This window comes from Manis pentadactyla, chromosome 7 (genome assembly GCF_030020395.1).
Source record: "Manis pentadactyla isolate mManPen7 chromosome 7, mManPen7.hap1, whole genome shotgun sequence".
NCBI classification, from domain to species: Eukaryota; Metazoa; Chordata; class Mammalia; order Pholidota; family Manidae; genus Manis; species Manis pentadactyla.
The window spans coordinates 114,550,938-114,572,735 of NC_080025.1; the positions used below are offsets into that span (position 1 = coordinate 114,550,938).

Sequence of the window (21,798 nt, forward strand, 5' to 3'; positions counted from 1 at the left end):
TTCAGAATTTTAAATATATGATAAAACGTATACTCTTTTTTCATTCAGATGAACCATTTTGAGATTCATGCATATTGTGTTTATTAATTCTTTTTTATTACTGAGTAATACTCCATTGCACAATTCATTATTTCACCCGTTAATGGACATGGGGGTTATTTCTAGGTTTTGGCTGTTAAGCATCAAGCTGCTATTGAGCATTTATGTGCAAGGCTTTATGTGGACATAGGTTTTCATTTCTCTTGGGTAGATACTTGCAAGTGGAATGGCTGGGTCTTACAGTAGCTATATATTTAACTTGAGAAAATGCCAAACTGTTTTCCAAAGTGGTTGTACAATTTTATATCACCACCAGTTTTGGATCAGAATTCCAGTTGCCCCCCTGCTTGTTAATATTTAGGATTGTCAGTCTTGAGGTATAGAGTAGTATCTTGCATCTTTTTATATGCTTATTTCCCTTCTGTGTACATTTTATCCTGAAATGTCTTCTCTAATAACATGTTGCCCATTTTTTAAGGGATTTATGGAAAACAACAAGTAATCTTCTTGTCTTGACAGATACATTTCTTACCTAAAGTGCTAGTAGGGGTTTTCCTGGCTCAACTTATTTAATTGTATTAAAAATATTCACAAAATTATTCCCATTTATATAATTTACTTTTTACTAAATGAATTTATTCTTCTCTATTATCATAAAAAGTATCATATAAAGTAATAATTCATTTCCCTAAATGTCACAGTATAAAATCTAAAACCTGGGCTCATTAAGATAGAAATCCTATTCTATATTATATTATCTTACAATATGTAATATAAAAGGCAAGGAGAAGAGAATCTGTTCAGTGTGTTTTAATACCTTTTCTTTCACTACTACAGAGATGCTTGAAATTAATGTCATAATCAGATGTATCAAATAGTAACATGGCAAAAAAAAAATCTATTTAAAAAAATTGATCAAATTGTTGTATTGTGACATTATATTACTCTAATATTAGATGAAGAGAGGCATTGTGCAGTATGTACTGATTGGGTATCAGATGCTACTTCCATGTTTGAACCAGATGCAATTTTAAGTACATTGAGCTGGAAGATTAGAAGAAACACATTTGCTACCTCTGGATTTTAACACAGTTCCTGCTTCAGTCTTCTTTTAAAATTCTACTCTGATTAATCCAGAAGGCAGCATCAATAGCATAGGACAATGATGTAAATTACTACATTAGTTTGTTAGGACTGCCATAACATAGTACCTCAGACTGAGTGATTTAAACAACAGAATTAATTTTCTGACAGTTCTGGAGGCTAGTGGTCTGAGATTAAGTAGTTGGCACAGTTGGTTCCTTCTGCGTGCTGAGAGGGAAGATTTGCCCTAGGCTTCTCTCCTTGGCTCCTAGATGCTGACTTCTCCCTGTGCCTTCACATTGTCTTCCTGCTGTAAGTGCCTATGTCTACATTGCCTCTTCTTATAAGGACATAGTCATATTGGATTAGGACCCACCATTATGCCTTCATTCTAATTAGCTTCCTAAAGAGCCGGTCTCCAAATATAATTACATTCAGAGATGCTTATACATATGAACTCTAATGGGGGGGGGGGCGGTTTGCACAATTCAGGCTGTAACAATTGTCCATAGTTCTAAATTTGTATTTACACAGTTTTTTTATTTCATATCGTTAGTGTACAATTACTTGAACAACATTATGGTTACTAGACCCCCCTTATTATCAAGTCCCCCCCACATACCCCATTACAGTCACTGTCCATAAGCATAGTAAGATGCTATAGAATCATTACTTGTCTTCTCTGTATATACTGCCTTTCCCATGTCCGCCCCTGCTACATTATGTGTGCTAATCATAATGCCCTGTTTTCCCCCTTATCCCTCCCTTCCCACCCATCCTCCCCAGCCCTTCCCCTTTGGTAACTGTTAGTCCATTCTTGGGTTTTGTGATCTGCTGCTGTTTTGTTCCTTCAGTTTTTTCTTTGTTGTTATATTCCACAGACGAGGGATATCATTTGATACCTGTATTTCTCCGTCTGGCTTATTTCACTGAGCATAATACCCTCTAGCTCCATCCATGTTGTTGCAAATGGTAGGATTTGTTTTATTCTTATGGCTGAATAGAATTCCATTGTGTATATGTACCACATCTTCTTTATCCATTCATCCACTGATGGACACATAGGTTGCTTCCATTTCTTGGCTATTGTAAATAGTGCTGCAATCAACATAGGGGTGCATCTGTCTTTTTCAAACTGAGCTGCTGCATTCTTAGGGTAAATTCCTAGAAGTGGAATTCCTGGGTCAAATGGTATTTCTATTTTGAGTTTTTTGAGGAACCTCCATACTGCTTTCCACTATGGTTGAAGTAGTTTACATTCCCACCAGCAGTGTAGGAGGGTTCCCATTTCTCCACATCCTCGCCAACATTTGCTGTTGTTTATCTTTTGGATGTTGGCCATCCTAACTGGTGTGAGGTGATATCTCATTGTGGTTTTAATTTACATTTGTCTGATGATCAGTGATGTGGAGCATCTTTTCATGTGCCTGTTGGCCATCGAAATTTCTTCTTTGGAGAAGTGTCTGTTCAGCTCCTCTGCCCATTTTTTAATTGGATTATTTACTTTTATTTACTTTTTATTTGTTGAGGTGTGTGAACTCTTTATATAATTTGGATGTCAACCCCTTATCAGATATGTCATTTATGGATATATTCTCCCATACTGTAGGATGTCTTTTTGTTCTACTGATGGTATCCTTTGCTGTACAGAAGCGTTTTACTTTAATATAGTCCCACTTGTTCATTTCTGCTTTTGTTTCCCTTGCCTGCGGAGATATGTTCTTGAAGAAATTCCTCATGTATATGTCCAAGAGATTTTTGCTTATATTTTTTCTAAGAGTTTTATGATTTCATGACTTACATTCAGATCTTTGATCCATTTTGAGTTTACTTTTGTGTATGGGGTTAGACAGTTATCCAGTTTCATTCTCTTACATGTAGCTCTCCAGTTATGCCAACACCAGCTATTGAAGAGCCTGTCATTTCCACATTGTATGTCCATGTCTCCTTTATCGTATATTAATTGACCATACATGCTTGGGTTTATATCTGGGCTCTCTATTCTGTTCCACTGGTCTTTGGGTCTGTTCTTGTGCCAGTACCAAATTGTCTTGATTACTGTGGCATTGTAGTACAGCTTGAAGTCAGAGAGCGTAATTCCCCCTGCTTTTTTCTTCCTTTTCAGGATTGCTTTGGCTATTCAGGGTCTTTTGTCATTCCATATGAATTTTAGAACTATTTGCTCTAGTTCATTGAAGAATGCTTTAAGTATTTTGATATGGATTGCATTGAATCTGTAGATTGCTTTGGGCAGGCTGGCCATTTTGACAATATTAATTCTTCCTAGTAGCCAAGAGCATGGGATGAATTTCCATTTATTAGTGTCCTCTTCAATTCTCTTAAGAGTGTCTTCTAGTTTTCAGGATATAGGTCTTTCCTTCCTTGGTTAGGTTTATTCCTAGGTATTTTATTCTTTTTGATTCAATTGTGAATGGAATTGTTTTCCTAATTTCTCTTTCTACTAGTTCATCGTTAGTGTGTAGGAATGCAACAAATTTCTGTGCATTAATTTTGTATCCCGCAACTTTGCTGAATTTAGGTATTAGATCTAGTAGTTTTGGAGTGGATTCTTTAGGGTTTTTTATGTAGAATATCATGTCATCTGCAAACAGGGACAGTTTGACTTCTTCCTTGCCAATCTGGATGCCTTTTATTTCTTTGTGCTGTCTGATTTCTGTGGCTAGGATCTCCAGAACTGTGTCGAGTAAAAGCAGGAAGAGAGGGCATCCTTGTCTTGTTCGCGATCTTAAAGGAAAAGATTTCAGCTTCTCGCTGTTAAGTATAATGTTGGCTGTGGGTTTGTCATATATTATGTTGAGGTACTTGACCTCTATACCCATTTTGTTGAGAGTTTTTATCATGAATGGATGTTGAATTTTGTTGAATGCTTTTTCAGCATCTATGGAGATGATCATGTGGTTTTTGTCTGACTTGATCATGATGGATGATCTTTTTGATGTATTTTTAAATTTGGTTTGCTAATATTTTGTTGAGTATTTTTGGATATATGTTCATCAGGAATATTGGTCTGTAATTTTTTTTTGTCATGTCTTTACTTGGTTTTGTGATTAGAATGATGCTGGCTTCATAGAATGAGTTTGGAAGTACTCCCTCCTCTTCTATTTTTTGGAAAATTTTAAGGAGGATGGGTATTAGGTCTTTACTAAATTTTTGTTGAAATTCAGCAGTGAAACCATCTGGTCAATGAGTCTTGTTCTTAGGTAGTTTTTTGATTACCAATTCAATTTATATGCTGGTTATTGGTCTATTCAGCTTTTCTGTTTCTTCCTGGGTCAGCCTTGGAAGGTTATATTTTCCTACAAAGTTGTCCATTTCTTCTAGGTTATCCAGTTTATTACCATATAATTTTTCATTGTATTCTCTCATAATTCTTCATATTTCTATGGAGTCTGTAGTCATTTTTCCTTTTTCATTTCTGATTCTGTTTATGTGTGTAGACTCTCATTTTTTTCTTGATTAGTCTGGCTTAGGGTATATCTATTTTAATTATTTTCACGAAGAACCAGCTACTGCTTTCATTGATTCTTTCTATTGTTTTATTCTTCTCATTTTTATTTATTTCTGCTTTAATCTTTATTGTGTCCCTCCTTCTACTGACTTTGGGCCTCATTTGTTCTTCCTTTTCTAGTTTCATTAGTTGTAAGTTTAGGCTGTTCATTTGGGATTGTTCTTCTTTCCTGAGGTAGGCCTGTATTGCATTATATTTCCCTCTTAGTACAGCCTTCACTGCATCCCACAGATTTTGTATTGTTGAATTATTCTTGTCATTTGTCTCCATATATTGCTTGATCTCTGTTTTTATTTGGTCATTGATCTATTGATTATTTAGGAGCATGTTATTAAGCCTCCATGTATTTGTGGGCTTTTTCATTTTCTTCGTGTAATTTATTTCTAGTTTCATACCTTTGTGATCTGAGAAGCTGGTTGGTACAATTTCAGTCTTTTTGATTTTACTGAGGTTCTTTTTGTGGTCTAGTATATGATCTATTCTTGAAAATGTTCCATGTGCACTTAAGAAGAATGTGTATATCCTGTTGCTTTTGAATGGAGTGTTCTGTAGATGTCCTTTAGGTCTATCTGTTCTAGTACATTGTTTAATGCCTCTGTCTCTTTACTTATTTTCTGTCTGGTTGATCTGTCCTTTGGAGTGAGTGGTGTGTCAAAGTCTCCTAAAATGAATGCATTGCATTCTACTTCCCCCTTTAATTCTGTTTGTATTTGTTTCACATATTCTGGTGCTTCTGTGTTGGGTACATATCTATTTATAATGGTTATATCCTCTTGTTGGACTGACCCCTATATCATTATGTAATGACCTTCTTTGTCTCTTGTTACTTTCTTTGTTTTGATGTCTTTTTTGTCTTATACAAGTACTGCAACTCCTGCTTTTTTCTTCCTGATAGTTGCATGAAATATCATTTTCCATCCCTTTACTTTCAGTCTGTGTATGTTTTGGGTTTGACATGAGTCTCTTGTAGGCAGCATATAGACGGGTCTTGTTTTTTTGTCCATTCAGTGACTCTATGTCTTTTGATTGGTGCATTCAGATCATTTACATTTAGGGTGATTATCGATAGGTATGTACTTATTGCCATTGCATGTTTAGATTCATGGTTACCAAAGGATCAAGGATAATTCCCTTACTATCTAACAGTCTAATTTAATTCACTTTGTGTGCTATTGCTAACACAATCTAAAGGTTCTTTTTTTTTCCTCCTTTTTCTTCCTTCTCCATTCTTTGTATGTTATGAATCATATTCTGTACTCTTTGTCTGTCCCTTGGGTGATAATCTATTTAGCCTTAGGAAAACTTCCATCTAAATGAGTCCCTCCAAAATGCACCGTAGAGGTGGTTTGTGGGAGGTAAATTCTCTTAACTTTTACTTATCTGAAAATTGTTTAATCCCTCCTTCAAATTTTAATGATAACCTTGCCGGATAGAGTATCTTGGTTGAACGCCCTTCTGCTTCATTACATTAAAATATCTTGGCACTCCCTTCTGACCTGTAAGGTTTCTGTTGAGAAGTCTGATGATAGCCTGATGGGTTTTCCTTTCTATGTGATCTTTTTCTCTCTCTAGCTGCTTTTAAAAGTCTGTCTTTATCCTTGATCTTTGCCATTTTAATTAGCATATGTCTTTTTGTTGTCTTCCTTGGGTCCCTTGTGTTGGGAGATTTGTGCACCTCCATTGCTTGAGAGACTATCTCCTTCCTCAGATTGAAGACGTTTTCAGGAATTACCTCCTCAATGACACTTTCTATCCCTTTCTCTCTCTCTTCTTCTTCTAGTACCCCTACAATGCAAATATTGTTCCATTTGGATTGGTCACACAGTTCTCTCAATAGTCTTTCATTCTTAGAGATTCTTTTTTTCTCTGTGCCTCAGTTTCTTTGTATTCCTCTTGTCTAATTTCTATTCCATTTACCATCTCTTCTAGTACATCTAGTCTGCTTTTAAATCTCTCCATTGTATGTTTCATTTCAGATATGAAATTTCTATTTTATTATTTATTTTTCTTTTAGTATCATTAATAAACAATTACATGAGGAACGTCTTTACTAGACTCCCCACAGCACCAAGTCCCCCCCACAAACCCCATTACAGTCACTGTCCATCAACATAGTATGATGCTGTAGAATCACTACTTGTCTTCTCTGTGTTGCAGAGCCCTCCCCGTGCACCCCCGTACATTATACATGCTAATCATTATGCCCCTTTTTCCCCCCCCATTCCTCCCTTCCTAGCCATTCTCCCCAGTCCCTTTACCTTTGGTAACTGTTAGTCCATTCTTGGGTTCTGTGTTTCTACTGCTGTTTTGTTCATTCAGTTTTTTCTTTGATTTATACTCCACATATATGTGAAATCATTTGGCACTTGTCTTTCTCTGCCTGGCTTATTTCACTGAGCATAATATACTCCAGCTCCATCCATGTTGTTGCAAATGGTAGGATTTGTTTTCTTCTTATGGCTGAATAATATTCCATTGTGTATATGTACCCTATCTTTTTTATCCATTCATCTACTGATGGACACATAGGTTGCTTCCATTTCTTGGCTATTGTAAATAGTGCTGCAATCAACATAGGGGTGCATCTGCCTTTTACAAACTGGGCTGCTGCATTCTTAGGGTAAATTCCTAGAAGTGGAATTCCTGGGTCAAATGGTATTTCTATTTTGAGTGTTTTGAGGAACCTCCATACTGCTTTCCACAATGGTTGAACTAGTTTACATTCCTACCAGCAGTGTAGGAGGGTTCCCCTTTCTCCACATCCTCACCAGCATTTGTTGTTCCTATTCTGGTTTTTTTGGCCATCCTAACTGGTGTGAGGTGATATCTCATTGTGGTTTTAATTTGCATTTGTCTGATGATTAGTGATGTGGAGCATCTTTTCATGTGCCTGTTGGCCATCTGAATTTCTTCTTTGGAGAAGTGTCTGTTCAGCTCCTCTGCCCATTTTTTAATTGGCTTATTTGCTTTTGTTTGTTGAGATGTGTGAGCTCTTTATATATTTTAGATGTCAACCGTTTATTGGATCTGTCATTTATGAATATATTCTCCCATACTGTAGGCTGCCTTTTTGTTCTATTGGTCATGTCCTTTGCTGTACAGAAGCTTTTCAGCTTGATACAGTCCCAGTTGTTCATTTTAGCTTTTGTTTCCTTTGCCCAGGGAGATATGTTCATGAAGAAGTCACTCATGTTTATGTCCAGGAGATTTTTGCCTGTGTTTCTTCTAGGAGTTTTATGGTTTCATGACTTACATTCAGGTCTTTGATGCATTTCAAATTTACTTTTGTGTATGGGGTTAAACAATGATCCAGTTTCATTCTCTTACATGTAGCTGTCCAGTTTTGCCAACAGCATCTGTTGGAGAGGCTGTCATTTCCACCATTGTATATCCATGTCTCCTTTTTCATATATTAATTGACCATTTTTGTTTGTGTTAATGTCTGGAGACTCTATTCTGTTCCACTGGTCTGTAGCTCTGTTCTTGTGCCAGTACCAAATTGTCTTGATTACTGTGGCTTTGTAGTAGAGCTTGAAGTTGGAGAGCAAGAACCCCCCTCACTTTATTCTTCCTGCTCAGAATTGCTTTGGCTATTCAGGGTCTTTGGTGGTTCCATATGAATTTTTGAACTATTTGTTCCAGTTTGTTGAAGAATGTTGTTGGTATTTTCATAGGGATTGCATTGAATCTGTAGATTGCTTTTGGCAGGATGGCCATTTTGACAATATTAATTTTCCTATGCCAGAGCATGGGATGATTTTCCATTTGTTAGTGTCCTCTTTAATTTCTCTTAAGGGTGTCTTGTAGTTTTCAGGGTATTGGTCTTTCACTTCCTTGGTTAGTTTTATTCCTAGATATTTTATTCATTTTGATGCAATTGTGAATGGAATTGTTTTCCTGATTTCTCTTTCTACTAGTTCATTGTTAGTGTATAGGAAAGCAACAGATTTCTGTGTGTTAATTTTGTATCCTGCAACTTTGCAGAATTCTGATATTAGTTCTAGAAGTTTTGGAGTGGATTCTTCAGGGTTTTTTATGTACAGTATCATGTCATCTGCATACAGTGATAGTTTGACTTCTTCTTTACCAATCTGGATTCCTTGTATTTCTTTGTTTTGTCTGATTGCCATAGCTGGGACCTCCAGTTCTATGTTGAATAACAGCAGGGACAGTGGGCATCCCTGTCTTGTTCCCAATCTCAGAGGAAAAGCTTTCCACTTTTCAGGGTTAAGTATGATGTTTGCTGTGGGTTTGTCATATATGGCTTAATTATGTTGAAGTACTTGCTCTCTATACCCATTTTGTTGAGAGTTTTTATTAGGAATATGTGTTGAATTTTGTCGAATACTTTTTCAGCATCTATGGAGATGATCATGTGGTTTTTGTCCTTCTTTTTGTTGATGTGGTGGATGATGTTGATGGATTCTCGAATATTGTACCATCCTTGCATCCCTGAGATGAATCCCACTTGGTCATGGTGTATGATCCTCTTGATGTATTTTTGAATTTGGTTTGCTAATATTTTGTTGAATATTTTTGCATCTACCTTCATCAGGGATATTGTAATGTTCCTTGTGCACTTGAGAAGAATGTGTATTTTGTTGCTTTTGGGTGTAGAGTTCTGTCGATACCTATTAGGTCCATCTGTTCTAGTGTGTTGTTCAATGCCTCTGTGTCCTTACTTATTTTCTGTCTGGTGAATTTGTCGTTTGGAGTGAGTGGTGTGTTGAAGTCTCTTCAAATGAATGCATTGCATTCTATTTCCTCCTTTAATTCTGTTAGTGTTTGTTTCACATATTTGGTACTCCTGTATTGGGTGCATACTTATTTATAATGGTTATATCTTCTTGTTGGACTGACCCCTTTATCATTATGTAATGTCTTTATCTCTTGTTACTTTCTTTGTTCTGAAGTCTATTTTGTCTGATACTAGTACCGCAACACCTGCTTTTTTCTCCCTATTGTTTGTATAAAATATCTTTTTCCATCCCTAGACTTTTAGTCTGTGCATGTCTTTGGGTTTGAGGTGAGTCTCTTGTAAGCAGCATATGGATGGGTCTTGCTTTTTTATCCATTCTATTACTCTGTGTCTTTTGATTGGTGCATTCAGTCCATTTACATTTAGGGTGATTATTTGAATATATGTACTTATTGCCATTGCAGGCTTTAGATTCATGGTTACCAAAGGTTCAAGGGTAGCTTCTTTAGTTAATCTAACTGTCTAACTTAACTCACTTATTGAGCTATTATGAACACAGTCTGATGATTCTTTACTTCTCTCCCTTCTTATTCTTCTTCCTCCTTTCTTTATATGTTAGGTCTTTTATTCTGTGCTCTTTTATGTTTCCTTTGACTGCTTTTGTGAGTAGTTGATTTTATTTTTTGCCGCTAGTTAGTATTTTATTGATCTGCTTTCTTTATTGTGATTTTATTTTCTCTGGTGATATCTATTTTGCTTTAGGAGTGCTTCCATGTAGAGCAGTCCCTTTAAAATATCCTGTAAAGGTGGTTTGTGGGAGGCAAATTCCCTCAACTTTTGCTTTTCTGGGAATTGTTTAATCCCTCCTTCAAATTTAAATGATAATAGTGCTGGATACCGTATTCTTGGTTCAAGGCCCTTCTGTTTCATTGCATTAAATATATCATACCATTCTCTTCTGGCCTGTAGGGTTTCTGTTGAGAAGTCTGATGATAGCCTGATGGGTTTTCCTTTGTAGGTGACCTTTTTTCTCTCTCTCGCTGCCTTTAATACTCTGTCCTTTTCCTTGATCTTTGCCATTTTAATTATTATGTGTCTTGGTGTTGTCCTCCTTGGGTCTCTTGTGTTGGGGGTACTGTGGGCTTCTATGGTCTGAGAGACTATTTCCTCCCACAATTTGGGGAAGTTTTCAGCAATTATTTCTTCAAATACACTTTCTATCCCTTTTTCTCTCTTCTTCTTCTTCTGGTACCCCTATAATGGGAATATTGTTCTGTTTGGAGTGGTCACACAGTTCTCTTAGTATTCTTTCATCCCTGGAGATCCTTTTATCTCTCTCTGCCTCAGCTTCTCTGTGTTCCTGTTCTCTTGTTTCTATTCCATTAACAGCCTCTTGCACCTCATCCAGTCTGTTCTTAAGTCCTTCCAGAGATTGTTTTATTCATGTACTCTCCCTCCTAACTTGATCCTTTAGCTCTTGCATATCCCTCTGCAGGTCCATCAGCATGATTATGACCTTTATTTTGAATTCTTTTTCAGGAAGATTCATTTAATCTATCTCCTCAGGCTCCCTCTCCCTCTCAGAGGTTGTCTCTGTGATTCTCGATTGAATCAAATTCTTCTGCCTTTTCATGGCGATAGTGGTAGTTGTGGGAAGTTGGCATGTGTGTTATCTGGAAGAACAAAGTCCCTTCCTGCTTGGTGTCACCTTGCCCTCCTTGGAGCAACTTCCGGTTTTATTTCCTGATCTGCTGCAGGTAGGGCAGTTGTTGGGGTAGCCCAGAGCCCTGCGGGGTGGAGCAGGCATGCCGGGTGTTCTCTCCTGCGAGAACGGTGACTCTTGGAGCCCTGTCCCCGCTTCCTCTGTCTGTGCACACTGGCAGGGCCTCTGAGTCTGGCCTGGATGGCTGCAGAGGAGGATCTGGACAGTTGTGGGCATGGCTTCTCTCAGGCTCCTCCCCTGCTATGGCATTGTCACGCTGAAGGGGGAATAGACGGGATGCTGTTTATTGCCATGAGGTGCTTCAGAGCTGTGCTGCCTCCCAGGGGGTTGGGGCGCCTGATTTTCCCCTGGATTCTCAGCTGCTGGGCTGAGTGAGCCGGGATGCTTCCTTCCAGCTGTGAGGCCCCTGTCCCTTTAAGATTTTCAAAAAGCACCTGCTTTTCTTTTGTCCCAGGGGCGCCAGCTGCGGGGACCTGTTCACAGATTTTACTGTTCTGTTTCCCTAATATTCAGCACACCACGCAATGTGTGTCTACGCTCCTGGTGTGGATGACTAGGGCTGAATATTAAACAGTCCTGGGCTCCCTCTCCCTCCCCGCTCCAACTCCTCTCCTCCCGCCAGAGAGATGGGGTGGGAGAGGCGCTCAGTTCCCTCTGGGCCGCGACTTATATCTTACCCCCGTCATGAGGCGCTGAGTTGTCGCAGATGTAAATATAGCCTGGCTGTTGTACTGTATCTTCTGGTCTCTCTTTTTGGAATAGTTGTATTTGTTGTATTTTCAAAAATATATATGGTTTTGGGAGGATATTTCCACTGCCCTACTCACCCTGCCATCTTGGCTCCTCCCCCTGGAATTTCTTAATGATTGAATCTCCGACTTCAATTCGTTCCTGAGTTCTTGAATATTTTTCTGTATCTCCATAAGCATGTTTATGATTTTTATTTTGAACTCTTTCAGGCAGATTGGTGAGTTCAGTTTCATTTGACTCTTTTTCTGGGATTTGTGAGATTTTGGTCTGAACCATGTTCATTTGATGTTTCATATTTCTGTGTGGTGCCCACTAGTGCACATAAGCTCCAGTCTCTGGAGCTGCTCAGCCTGTAGATTGAGCTTGAGGGTCATAGGGGAGTGGAGCTGGTGCCTGGGGGGAGGAAAGAGCTGTTTCCTGATTCCCGTCTGTGGTGCCTGTCTCCGGTATCAACGCCAGTGGGCCAAGCACACAGGTGTAAGCCTCTGTGCTTTGTGTCTATGGCTGTTTTAGTTGGGGCCTCCCTCTGGCTGGCCTGATGCCAGCACAGTGACTGCTGGTTTGTGAACCGGTGCAGCAGGCTAGGAGGAAGGTGCAGCAGGCTGGGTATCACAGTGGGGGTCCTCAGAGCTGAGCAGGCAGCCAGGGGGATGGGGCACCTGAAGCTGCTCAAAGTTCCCAACCAGCTGGGCAGAGCGCCAGGCAACCTTGTTCAGCTCTCCCCTCCCCCACACAGCAAGCTCTGTGCAAACCCCATTCCTTGACCTGCAGCAGCTGCCCTCTCGCTGCTAGGAAGCCTCTCAGACTGCCTGCCTGCCTTTCCCTTGTCCTAGAGTGGCTGGGTGTGGATCCCTGTCCTCCACAAATGGCTGGAATCTCAGTCTCTCAAGCACTTCACCTGAGTTCCCCAATGTCCAAAGCACCACACAGTGTAGGTTTCTGCTCACAAAGCAGACCTCCAGGGCTTGGTGTTCAGCAGTTCTAGGCTTCCACACCCTCCCCAGCTCCGTTTCTCTTCCTCCCACAGGTGAGCTGAGGTGGGGGAAGTTCTTGGGTCCTGCCAGATTAAGGCTTCCTACATTACCCTGTTTTGTGAGTTCTGCTCTGTTCATGAGGTCTGTATGCAATCTGGTTCAGTCTTCTTTCTTGTTGCTGTTTTAGGGTTAGTTGTATCAATTAACTACATTTTATACTATTTGTGGTTTTGGGAGGAGTTCTCCATCTCACCTCTAATGCCGCCATCTTCTATTTACAGTGTTTTTGATAGGTTTTCAAACTGGAAGTCTCAAAGTCTAACCTAAATGACCAGGAAACTTTACTTCTAAATATTCCAACCCACTAGATATGAGGGAGGGAGAGGCTTTATTACTGCATCTGCAATGAGGTTGGCTTTGGAGATGTAACTAATCCCTATTATATGGGCTCAGATTTCATGAGACTCCCCATCAGCTTCTCACCAACTATCCATTCCACATTCCTTTAACCACACACACATACACACACACACACAAAAAAAAAAAAAAACAACAAAAAACCCTAATCTTATCTTGGCATGACAGAAATCTTACAGCATTGTTCATTGCCAACAAGTCCTTCTTGTCAAGATTGATTATCTGAAGTTTATTTCGTCACTAATGTGTAGATGATCTTCCTAGGGCTCCTGTCTTTCACAACAGTTTCCTTAGATATTGTCTAATCTGCTGCCTTTTGTTAATATGTAAAGTAGCCTTTTCTTTATCAGAATATCTATTACAGAATTTGAGGACAGGTTTAATGTCATTGTAGGACCTTAAACCAGCGCTCTCTTTCTTAACCATCATTTAATGGAAGATGATATTCACATACTTTGAAGCACAATTTTGAGCATAGCAGCTATAAAGCCAACCCCCTTTTCCTTATGAAAGCATATTGAAATTTACATGAGAGTGGTGTCATTGTGGAATGAAACAATATTCATTCTAATCTCTTTTAAAAATCTTCTGAAAGCTCTGACACTCTCTAGTAACACTTTACCTTTAAAAGGAATAACTCCTTTTGTAAAACCAATTCCTCCTTTAAGACTTAGGTCCCTGAACCGTACCACTTTTTATCCTTCCTCTCCGCTGTCAACCTCTGATCTCTAGGTCACTTCTCACATTCAGTGAATAACTTGGCACATAGCTTATAGTCTTCCTCCCCATTCCGTATCTCACCAACACACTTTGTGACATTAGAGTTTATGAGTGTGACCCATCTCATACAATAGCTTTATGATCTTCTTGACTAGTCCATGTGGTCTTTATTTCTACTGTAATTTAGCAACCCACTCCTGTTGTCATATCCTAAACTTTATTATGTGAAACAGCCCCACTCCCCAGCTCAGTCTTTTCTATATTAACTTTGACTCCCATCCTTCTGCTATATGTTTTCTGCAAAATGCCAGTGGTAGGGAAGGGGTATCTTCTAAGCCTATGCTTTCTCACTTCTTCTCATACTGTCAGTGTAAACAAATAAGCTTGAATCTCTTCCATCTCTGGGTGCTGTAGATGACATCCTCATTCTCTCTTATTCCCTTCAGATAGAAGTTTATAAATGACATATTTCTTCTCAATCCCCCATCCACCCACATCATACACATTTGTTAAACAACTTTTAATAGTCTGTGAACACCTGCTCAGTTTTTAATCCATTAGTTCTGATATCACATACATATATATGAAAAATGTACCAATTGTATTTTTAATACTTTCTTTTTGAAATATGGGAGATTTTGAAAAGATATATATTGTACAGGGAATATACAATCATAGCTTTGAGGTACACATGCAATGGCAATTAAAACTATTTTATGTATAAGTAAATGAGCATTGCTATTGCTTTTCCTGTCACTGCAATCCTGAATTTTGCTCTTTGGGGAAGTAAATAAACCCTCTATTTATAATTATTTTATAATACATGACATATATGTTAGTAATATTCTAATTTGGTTGTCTGTGTTTTAGAGTATTACACTAGTGAAAACATACCCTTTTGCCATCAGAAGCAGCCCCAACCCCTTCTAAGATTGAGGGAAATAAAAATAATGAGCACTTTTTCAGCAACATGCCAAGTTATGGGGAAACTTGCATCTAGCCTGACCTGTGTGGGCTCCTCTGTGGAGTCAGCAATTGCCAGGCTGGTTTGGCCTCCATAGGTGGTTCAGATCTGGAATGAGATCAAACTTGACTCTCACTTTGATTTACTTGTCCCATGGGGAGGCTGGCGCTACTTTAGGCTTTTAGGCTTGGAGCCTGTCTTGTAAAGTTACCAGAATATCCAGCAACCATATGTGCAGTGTTTACTTTAGTCCTGGAGAAGCAGAAATAAAGAAATCATTTTTTTAATAATCCACTTAGGTTAGAAATCAAGTACAGCTATTTCTCTGAAGACTTCTGTTTTCTATGGCTCAGATGAGATTCTTTTGGAATGTAATGAAGACTGCATTTTGGCACTGTATTTCAGTGGACTGAGACATGTCACAGCTGATTCTTACCTGTAGCAAGCCATTTAAGTCATTTTTAAGAATCACTAACCTTTGATTTTTGTATATCAAACCAGACTTTGTGTGTCTGTATGGAGTGAGTGTTGTAGTCTGTTGAAGGGAATGGCCAGGGCTAATTGAGGGGAGGGATGAATAGCCTTGCTGCTTACACCTATGGGAAAAGTGTCTCTGTACTCTTAAAAAACACCCTTTCCTCCTTGGTTCTCCTAGTATGCAGACTCCCTGCTTCTCTAATTTGGCCATTAACTTTTCAGTGTGGATAATCATTTGGCTTACATTTTTGTACTTCAGATGCTACAATCTTAAGAAGGGATAGTTAACTCTGTTCAAACTACTTCTGGCCTCATTTCATGAATTTCTGCCTTTTTTCTTGCCATCATTTTAATTAGTCATTTGCTCTCCCTGCTGTCTTTATCTTTATCACTATCATTACTTAAGTGCCTCCACTGAATTTTACAGACCTAACTAGCTTTTCCCTGTAAGATGCCTCAAATCACAAAAAGTAGCTTTGCTTTCTTACAGTAATAAATGAGTAAATAAATAAAATGTATCTTCTTGTACATGGAATAGTTTCCAATTTCAGTTAAGTAACTGGTTTTAATACCACATATTTGCATTCTGTTAATTCTGTGTGCTGCACAGGTTGGTTTAGTGACTAATCTGGGAAATTATTTCATAAAATGACGAATAATCTTGTTATAAGGTACATGATATAAAGGCCATTCTGTTAATTCAGGGTTAGGCCACATGGTAAGGCAAGGAAAGTGGCCTCTATATGGTTAACCTTGAAAATGTAAAATTGAGAAATTAAATGAGCACTCCAGGAAATAGCACCTCAAAAAAATATTTCCAGGAAATAACACCTACTCAGAGGGTAAGGAATGATTGCTAGTTGCTATTAATGCAAGCATCATATATGTGTAAATATTGGCAAGCTCAAAAGTCTGTGTTCAAAATCAAGGAAAGCTTTGTGAGTATCACATGTTATTACAGATTTTTAAAAATAGAGTCAATGAGAGTAGGAGAGGAACATTTTAATCAATTAAACCAATAAAACAAATGCATCCTTCTAATATTTTTGTCAAAGCTGACTAATGATAATTGTGAGAACAATGACAGGACACTTGTTGGCATATTATAGACATAGACTTATTAAAGTTATATTCATACTTGAATATAAAACATAGGAAAACACACATCTAAAAACACAGAGAAACAGGGCTAATTCATAGTAGTTACTCAAAACATTTTCCTAGGCTTCAGGACTCTGGCATATATCTTTGTGATTTGGGGAGGGGTTATTTTTTGCCAATGAAGAACATACTTCAGCCATTTGCCAACAAGAGAAGAATCAGAGTTAAGAAACCCCTAGTCTCAAGCTCATTGAATTGCTTGGAAAAGTACTGATGTACTATCTAGATTATTGATATTTTTCTAATAACTTGATTAACCCTGATGTTTTTTCCTTGGCCATTTAAAAACCCTTATAAGACTATAAGGATAGATTTTCATTTGCTGGGAATATATCATAATAATACATATGATCGCATATATTTCAGGTGCTTGACCAGTACAAAATAGCACCATATCTTGAAAAAGTACCTTAAATTAAATAATTACAGACAGCTATCACCTGGAATAAATTTGAAAGTGATAGGAAGTCCATTTAAAATAGCAAGAAAACGCAGGTGGGGAGTTATTATTTAGTACTCAAATTTCCCTAAGAATTTTAGAAATCAAGAATTAGTTTGGGTTTCAAGGTTGGTTTGCTTTATTGGATCAGTGGATGTCATGATTTTGTTTACCATATGTACTTTTTCTCCATAATATCAGTCCAGTCCTTAAGCTTATCCTAAGCTGTCTCTCTTTTGTTGTTACAGCTAGTCAAAGGACTATGTGGTACATCTTAGAAGAGAAAGAATGGTTTCTAGCATTCTCTCAAAATCTAGAGCTTCTTTATTAGGAATCTTCAATAAATGCCTTTTCCAGTTTCAATGAGCAGAACTAGGTCATACAGCACCCTGAGGAATTAGTTTCCAAGTACATTGACTCAGTTGGGTCCATATCAATGGGTACATATTAGATGTCTATCCTGAACTGTTTTTTTTTTTCAGTATTTACTTCACTGAATAGTCTAGTGAGTAGCAGAAATGCAGTTTGCATAATTAATGTCAGCTTCATTAGTCTAAGGGCAAACCCATCCTTCTTGCCTACAGTTGGTTCAGAAATTGTCATGTGACCTAATTTTTTGTCAATGATAAATAAGGAGAGATTGGCTAGATGCGACTAGGGAAGTTTTTCATTGCTTGTGAGAGAGTGACAAGCAGCATGCCCCCCCACCCATGCTTTCCTCTGTTTCACTCCTACCTTCTCTCCCTTCCTCCTTCCCTCCTAACCCATTTCAATGGAGAAAAATAAAGTAGCATTTTGCTTGATTTCTCCTGGTAGCCATCTCTTGATTGTGAGGGAAATGAGATTTCGGACAAACCCAGTGCTGCAGACCTGATGGCATTGTTGGGTTTCTAAATCAATCTTTTCTCAAACCCATCAAACTACTTTGAATTTCCTGTTATTTGAAAATAAAATTCCTTCTTCCTTAAGCCAGCACATGAGGTTTTCTGATCTCATAGCCAAAAATATCCTAAGTAATAAGATTTTTAGGCCAAAATATTAGTTGTCAGGAAAATGGAAAGTTGGTGTTGGAAAGCTACTCCAGTTTTTACTGTACAGCCTAAAATAGAATATAATCACCTCTTAATTATGGAAGCTAATAAAGACAAGCAGAATAATATATAATCTAGATTTGCAAGCCATTCAAAAATCATTTCAGTTTAGCTTTGGATAGCATTTGTTATTTTATGCACAAAAGATTCCATATCTCTATGCTCTTAAAATGGAACAGTTGAGGTGTACTTATTAGGAAGTCCTGATAATTTTCTAGTTTGTTCATTCTCTTAATTGGAGGCACATAATACTGAAATAGATACCATCATTGTCAACTAAGATGGATTTGCCCTTCCTTTCCTTCTCTTCATAGGGTTCTCTCTTCCTTTGAATAGAGCAAGGGATCTTGCATCAGAGAACTGTTAGAGAATATGGATAAACATTAGGGACAGTACTCAAATCATGATAAAACTATGTAACAAATTATATTTGGTGTTAAATGTCAAAAGGAACTTTGAAAGAACAATTTGCCTAGGATAATTGAGAATTAATTTCAATTCCATGGAAGGATGTAAAAGAAAAACATTCAGGGAAATGACTCAATGGACTTAAGTCTTTCTAACCAATATAAAAGAATGGTTGGCAGTGAAAAAAGAGAGAATGTTGGGAGATAGGTGCCATGTTAAGTTAGAGTTCGAAATGGCCAAGGAGGAAAATACAGAGTATGGTCGAAACAGATTATATGCTTTAGGAAGTAAGATTTCAAATATAACATGTTCACTCATGATAATGATAGCTATATACCCAAGAAGCTCAATTTATAAATGTTATTTCAATGGAAAATGAAGTTTAAAGAGTAAGAGAACTGATGTTATTTTTTTTCATAGAAATTTGAGTAATTTTTTTATTGCAATCAGTGTGCATTCACACAACTGAGCACATCTAACATTGATGATATCTAAGGACTTTCTTCTCTTATCATTTTTGTCATTGACATTAATTCAAAATGTCCCAAATATTAGTAATTTTTTTTGCAAATGTTAATGAAAAACAAAAGCTCACTCAAAATAAGCAGCCAACTTGCCTATGGAATGTGTTTCTCTAAAATTAGATTTCTTGTTCTTGATGAAGATTAAAAGGGAACCTAGAGTAGTCTGTGTAATGCAAATAATATCTCTATGAGCCATTTATTATTTCTTTTAGTTATAAATACCTGCTATAGTAAGAATGCCTGGAGATCTCAGTGAGCCCAGAACCAAAAATGCTAAAAGAGAACCTGTAAAGAGGATGAAAGAGTTCAAAAATTAAATTTTAACAATGTTGATATGATAAAACTGTAATGGCCTGGGGGCTGAGATGAAGTAAAACAGTAAGAAAAAAAAAAGTCAAATAAAGAAAAGAATGGTGAACTTAAAGTAAAAAGTTAATAGAGAATTAAGATTTGTAACCATGAGAAAAATGGCAAGGAGGGTAAACTTGAGAATGATGTTAAGACTTACAAAAATGACAAGGAAAATATAAGCATGTCTTTTTGGAGCTATGTCCAAATTAAAAGAACAAAGCATAGGCTTATTGCTTAGAACAATAGGTGTGATGTTAACCGATTGTTGTAAGGTAGAACTCAGTTCCTACTCTGCTTCTCTGTCAAGGAAAGTGATCTGCAATAGGTAGAAAATATACAGGTTTCAGAGGAATTCTATGTTAAGTAAATCATGTTGAGAAAACACTTAGCTACTTTAATATCTAGAATTGTACAGAATGCAGGTACTGAAACAACATATGGTCATCATAAAACCAAAGTGGATGATGCTTGAGATATCAAAAACAGGAAGAATTGTAGACAATCGTGGATTTGTAGATGAGCTCACAGGGCAAATATTTTTACAGTAGAGAAGCTGGATACAGTAGAATGTCCATATTGATCTTTTGATTTTTATAATTAAATAGAAGGTTTGTGAACCTTGAGTAGCAGTGGTATTACTAAAAATGAAAATGTTTTTCACTAAGGGTATGCTAGGCAAAAACAAATTTGTTTCCTTTTTTTGATAGAATACTTAGTGAATGTCGTAGATATAATTAATCCTGATTATAGCAAGCCTTTTGACAAAGTCTTTGAAAATATCTGTGTGGATAAGCTAAAGGAAAAAAAGACTGTAGAATTAAATGGAGCATAGCTGCCTGGATGGTCATGTTCAAAGATTGCTTGTAAATGGATGGATGACATCTGGAGTAGAGGTCCATGATTAACATGCCAAAGAACCCTATCATTTCCAACATTTATCAATGACTTTGAATGAGAAAAAAATACAGGACACCTGACTATCAAATTTAAGTATGATACAGAGTTGGGACCCATGGTTAATATAATTCCTACGTAGATTTCAGTGGAATAACAGATCAAAGAAAGAAAGTAAAATTTAATAGTTATTCATCCATTCTTCTATTCAGTGTTCACTTATTAACTTATGTTAAGCTCTTGTTCTCTTACTAAAGAGGCAAGGATGAATAAGATATGTCCCTATTTTAGAAGTATAGAAGAGAAGACATTAAAAAAAAACTGCAATTAAATATAAGTCCTGCTATATTGTAACCATATACATGTGTTTATGGAAGCTCAAAGTTGTGAATAAATAATGGATTGAGTGGAAAGAATTAGATATGTTTTTGGATGACTTACAAAGCAGTAGGCCTGCTTAGCTTAACATTATGAAGGGAAAAATATATCAGTGGCATAATGTAAGTGCCTTAAAATGTACATGCATTAAAATTATCATTTTAAACAAGTAAATGTGCATTGTTGTATCTGGTTTTGTGCTCACCTTTCAAATGGGTGTAATTAGACATAAAAAAAACACTGAGATGTAGACCCAAGAGGAGATGGCAACTATATAAATTCTCTTTAGGGTTAAATGAGGAAAAAAATAACAACTGAGTAAATTATGGCTGTTGACTTTTTTCCATAAGTTACATTTTTTTTTTTTTTAATAATTATTTTTTATTGAAGGGTAGTTGACACACAGTATTACATTACATGAGTTTCAAGTGTACAACACAGTGGTAGAACATTTATATACATAATTCTAGGTTCCAGCTATCACCCTACCAGGCTGTTACAATATCTTGACTATATTCCTTATGCTATACATTACATCCCGGTTACTAATTTATTTTACCATTGGAAGTCTGTCCTTTTTTTTTTTTTTTTTTTTTTTTTTTTTTGTGAGGGCATCTCTCATATTTATTGATCAAATGGTTGTTAACGACAATAAAATTCTGTATAGGGGAGTCAATGCTCAATGCACAATCATTATTCCACCCCAAGCCTAATTTTTGTCAGTCTCCAATCTTCTGAGGCATAACAAACAAGTTTTTACATGTAGAACAAATTCTTACATAATGAATAAGTTACATAGTGAACAGTACAAGGGCAGTCATCACAGAAACTTTCGGTTTTGCTCATGCATTATGAACTATAAACAGTCAGTTCAAATATGAATACTCATTTGGTTTTTATACTTGATTTATATGTGGATACCACATTTCTCTCTTTATTATTATTATTTTTAATAAAATGCTGAAGTGGTAGGTAGATACAAGATAAAGGTAGAAAACATAGTTTAGTGTTGTAAGAGAGCACATGTAGATGATCAGGTGTGTGCCTGTAGACTATGTGTTAATCCAAGCTAGACCAGGGCAATAAAACATCCACGTATGCAGAAGATTTCTCTCAGAACGGGGGGGTGAGGTTCTAAGCCTCACCTCTGTTGATCCCCAATTTCTCACCTGATGGC

The 21,798-nt window shown here is 37.2% G+C and overlaps 1 protein-coding gene across 10 annotated transcripts in view; it reads left to right on the top strand.

The window, feature by feature from the left end:
* Nucleotides 1-21,798, top strand: part of FOXP2 (forkhead box P2) — a 585,514-nt gene that overhangs the window by 243,583 nt on the left and 320,133 nt on the right. The window lies entirely within an intron of this gene.